Here is a 5587-nt window from a genome sequence, read left to right as displayed (position 1 = left end):
CAAGATGCTGCACCTGGGTTGGGGCAGTCCCAGACATTAGTACAGACTGAGAGATGAACTCATTCAGAGCAGCCCTGTGGAAAAGGACTTGTGGGTACTGGTGGATAAAAAGCTGGATATGAGCCAACTGTGCACTTGCAGCCCCAAAAGCATCCTGGGCTGCATCAAGAGAGGTGTGACTACCAGGTCTAGGGAAGTGATTCTCCTCCTCTACTCTGCCCTCACAAAACCGCACCTGGAGTACTGTGTCCAGGTGTGGGGCCCTCAGCACAAGAAAGACGTGGACCTGTTGGAGTGAGTCCAAGGGAGGGCCACAAAGATGATCAGGGTACTGGGGCACCTCTTCAATGAAGACAGGCTGAGTGATCTGAGGTTGTTCTGTATGGATAAGAGAAGAGTCTGGAGAGACCTCATTTTGGCCTTCCAGTTCTGAGCATGACATTCTATGGTGTGGAACATCCCTTTGGCTAGTTCAGGTCACCTGTCCCAACTATGCTCCCTCCCAGTTTCTCTTGGCAGAGCATGAGATACAAGAAAGAAAACACCCTTGAGATGTTGTACAAGAATCATGAGTGACGTTGAGCCTGGGAAGCATGGAGGGGGAATGTGTTTTTAGTTTTGTCTTTGTTCTTTACTATCTTACTCTATTTTTAATTGCCATAAATTTAGCTGGTTTTCCCCATGTAAGATTCTATTTTGCCCATGGCAATAACTGGTAAGCAATCTCAGTCTTGAGGAGGGGGAGAGTGGCATGCCAAGGTCAACCTGCCACATCTGGTCAATTGTTGTAGTGCTTAGGAGCCTTGAAATACTGTGGAATATGTACTAATGAGACGTTACTGGAGGAACTTTAGTCATAGCCTTGAATTTTAAGAGACTTGGATCAATACAGGAATTCATGTGAGACTGCTGGAAATTAATAAGCACTAGTGACTTTCAGCTTCACCCGTGTTTGTGTTTATGAGCCTAGTTGGCTTACTTCTTCTGTAAGTCAGTGCACAATCTAGTATTTCTTCTGAATGTTGAAGGTGAAATTCTGAACAGTGACAGTTGTATTGTTTTTCAGTTCCTAGAGTGATTCTGGGAAAAGATGCTTGTTAGACATAGACTAAGATGCTGAATGGGCACAAGTATTGGTATGCTGTCATAGCAAAGGACAGAAAGCATTTTAATAGGTCTATTAAAGAATAGAGATGTGTATATCTAGTCATTTCTGTAGAAATTATACTTTTTGCTAGAACAGCAAAGAAGTTCAGAGCAGACTTCCAAGTTTTGGTATTTCTGAAAAAGAATTGCTGGCAGTGATCCACAGACTACATTCTAAGCTGTTTGTATTATGTGAAAGCATATGGTTTCCTCACTGTTCCTGCCTTTTTCATGGAGTTAGACTAGGCAAATAAAGTAATACAATTTTCCAGGAAAATCTTATTAAGAACTTATGTTACTTATGTTTAAGTCCCTGTGGTGTAAGTTCATCTCAGGTGCTTATAAGGGTACAAGATCAAAACCCTCCAGCTACCTTTTGCAAAAATGTGAGCCACTTACATGAAGTTAAGCTTTAAAATGCCAAGTCTGAGGTCTGGATAGATTGACTAGATTTCAGCTTGAGGCTTTACTATTAGATGATTCATTTAGTCTTGCATGTCTTGCTAAGTCAAGTAGTGACAGCTGTGTTGTCAGTGTTAGGTGTTGACAACTGGCCATCAAATCAAATCCTTTGTAATCTGCATCATCACCTGTGTGTATCCATGGCTTTGGTATGTGGCATCAACGAAAAAAATCATCTAGCTACTGCTGGATGAATTAACTGAATCCCTAACATTGTATCTGTCAGACCCAACAGAGTGTTTCTGACTCTTGAGTAGTTAGCCCAGCAAGCACTACTTAGCTCTGTAGCTGAACACTGAGACACCGATGAATTTATATGAAGAAAAACAGAGAACATGCTGTTTCTTGCTACTGGACGTGGCTATACCATGAGATATTTCAAGATGGTTGACATATTGATGAGCTATATGGAAGCATTGGAAACTTTTTCCAGACTCTGTCACACATTTTGCTCTAGCAAGTGTGATTCTTGTGCTGTATTTTTATTGAAAAGGGAGATTTCTGTTAGAGTTTAAAATAAAAGAATAAATAAATAGATCACTCCATTCAATAAAGCAGAACCAAAAAAATAGCATTTGACAAAATGTAATAGTCTATATGAATGATGTAGCTATATTATTATATGTCTTTATCTGAGTGTTTACAAAGGGGGAGAGATCTAAAGAGGTATGTATTGTTTCTTTATGCTTTTGGCAGGGTACCTAGTCAGAGGGCTTAGGAAGCTTTTTGGCTAGAAAATGTGAAGTGAAATGGAAAACTTAAGGAAGCTTTAAGGGTTCTGATTTAATGAAGTTCATTGATTAGTGTTAAAGTACCACCTGGGAGGGGGGATTAAATTGAAATGAAGTTGCACTTGTATGAAAATAAGTGTTATTAAAATTCCTGTCTTCTGTGTACCTTCTTAAAGTAATATGTCCCCTCAGTATACAAGAACAAATTGTTATATTGCATTCTGAATTGGCTCCTCAAAATACTGGTTTTGTCTGAGGAATGCTAGTGTATTTCTGAATGAGGTTTGCAAACAGAGAGAAGAATGTGCTAGCTCTGTGGTCAGTGAAGCAAAATTGTTCTTTTTTTTCCCCACTGGGATTGTCAGATGTCCTAAAGCTATTTCCTTTAGTAAACACTATAATTTCCAAATACCTTCAGTCTTGAAATCTGATTTAGTATGCCATCAAGTCCCCTTTAGAGAGTGCTCTGAGCCTAAATGTCATCTTAATGCTCTTCCTGTATAAGCAGTGAAGGAAGCTTTTCCTGGAGTGACACAATTTAGTATGAATTTAGCATGTTTTTTTTTAAAATTTTCATGATCAGTTTGGCTCATGTTAATTGCTAAATTAGTAGCTTAAGGGAAGTTGCTACTTTGGTAGTCAAGAAGTGCTGAAGTATTGAAACTGGTATGTAACATCTCTTTTTGCTTCGCTAAAATTTCCCCTTATTGTTAAACACTGATTCAGCTATGGCTCCAATATCAACATATGGAGTGCTGGCATCACTGAGGCATTTTAAATTACAATATTTAACATAGATTTGCTCTGAGAGCACAGTGTATCTACAGTGATCTTACCTGTAATGCAAGCTCACCTATGGTAAAAATAAGGATGGGGGAAAAGTGATGGTTTGACAGCACCATCAGACTTAGTTTTCTAATATTCAGGAAGAGCAATGTTATTTGCTAGTGTAAAAATGATGTAATTTGTCTATTTTGGAAGTTGAGTCATTGAACAGCTTTATAATATTGGCATATACACTTTGTGCAGAAGTAAAATGTTTATTTTGTTTAATTAATGAATTTTACAGTGATTACATGCACATAGGTGTATATATAAAGAGGTTATATAAATAAAATAATGAGCTATGGTGCTTAAAAATAACCCTTCCTAAAACATCATCTTTTTCCAGATTTGTATTATGGTGGAGAAGCTTTCTCTGTAGAGCAGCCACAGTCCTTTACTTGTCCTTATTGTGGAAAGATGGGTTATACAGAAACATCTCTTCAAGAACATGTTGCTTCTGAACATGCAGAAACATCAACAGAGGTGGTAAGCCGCTTCAGCGTTGTTTAGTCAATTACAATAAAAGTGTATGAAAATTTCCAGAAAATAAGTATTTCTTTTTCTTGAAGTATGTGTTAATTTAAATGCTGACTAGGAAGGTATGCACCATACATACATACACACCATGCCGGTGTTTTCCCTCTTGACTCCTTGAGCTACTAACAGTGCCTAACTCAACAGTTCTACATCTGCCTACATCATCACCTTTACCTCTCTACAGAGTTTCTCACAGCACTCTCTCATCAGTCTGAGTCCAGGTTATACAGCTGAGTCCTTGGATCCTTGGTGTGCAGGCCACTAAATCCTGGTCTTACAAAGAGGGTTAAACCCCTTGTAAAAATAAATGACTTTTAAATATATTGATTTTTTTTAAAATTAAGTGGCCCTTGCTGTTTCCCTTTACCCTACCACTTGATTTTTCTGATTATTTCAACAGTGGCAATTAGTGCAGAGCAATTATGCACCATATAATAGCCTACTGCAACAATTGTTTTGCTTCTGTTTTTGTCAGTAAGCATTCTCCTCAAGTCTCAAGTTTTTACATCTAGAAGTTACTGTTGCTTGTGCCAGGTCTGAAATTTTTCCAAAATGTGAGGTGACTTCTTTGATATAGAAACAATAAAATATTAAATAACTTGGATTTTGACACTATTAGAAATAGTTTGTTCTCAACCCTCATTACAGCATTGAGAAACTGCATGCATGCACTGCTTAAGTGTTTATTAGTGACTTTTTAGAAAAGTCCGTAGCCCTGTTTTTAGATTTCCCTTTATGATGCAGATGTATGCTTTGTATTTCTTTCTAAAGCCCACTTCACTAGTTCAACAGTTATGTGTATTGGCAATCCTAGGTTAAATTCTTGACCAAGAAGTTTGGGTTTCTTTCCAGCAGTGGGGAATATATTCATATTTTATGTGAATACTGTTTACGCCTGAGGAATGTATGATTACAGAAGGGCATTCAGGGACCTATTGTCTAGTTATTTTGGTGTAGATTCCTATAAAAATATGCATGCCTGAAGAAAATTATTAAAAACTTAATAAGTTGTGGAGAAATGACTCATTATTTTGAACTTTTTTGTTTTGACCTCTAAGCTTTCTTTGCTTTTTTGAGAAATTATGTGGGAGGAAAATTTCTCTCATTAGAGACTGCTTAAGGGCCTTATATCAAGGAGTAGTAGAGGAGGTAAAACTGGTCAACCTGTTCTGAGACTCAGAGGTGTCCTGGTCTGTCCTAAGAACATATGAACTATTGGCATATATTTCTTTATTTTTAGATTTAAAACTGCAGTAATTATTATTTCTCCATCAAATGATGAAGGATAATGGTCAGCAATATGGGGCAAGTTCAGATGGATGTGTCTGGCATTATGATGATTGTTAATGTTGCTATTGGGTTTCAAAAACAGCATTCAGGTAGAAGTTTGTTGGTGTTTTTTAGGGTTGCAGCTCTGAAAATTTTAAGAAATGCAATCAGTTTAACATCTTTGCATCAAGTTTCAGAATGAAGACATCAGTTTTCTGCTACTCAGTCACACTTAGCAGATTCATTTTGTATTATTAAGGCAGCAACTAGACTGAAGTGAAAGGATCGGGGGGGGATCAACCTTGGCTGGCTGCTAGGTGCCAGTCTAGCTGCTCTATCTCACCTCCCTCCCCAGCAACAGGGTGAGTAGAAAATATGGCAAAATACTCATTGGTCAGGATAAGGAGGGGCATTACTTAGCAGTTACTATCATGGGCAAAATTAACTCAACTTGGGGAAATTAAATTTATTGCCAATTAAACAGAGTAGGACAATGAGAAATAAGAACAAATTTCGAAACACCTTTCCCTTCTTCTCAAGCCCAGCTTCACTCTCAACTCTTCTACCTCCTTTTCCCTCCCTGAGCAGCACAGGGAGATGAGGAATGGGGGTTAGAG

The sequence above is a fragment of the Acanthisitta chloris genome, unplaced genomic scaffold (assembly GCF_000695815.1).
Source record: "Acanthisitta chloris isolate BGI_N310 unplaced genomic scaffold, ASM69581v1 scaffold18848, whole genome shotgun sequence".
NCBI lineage: Eukaryota > Metazoa > Chordata > Aves > Passeriformes > Acanthisittidae > Acanthisitta > Acanthisitta chloris.
Note: the sequence above shows the minus strand (reverse complement) of the source record.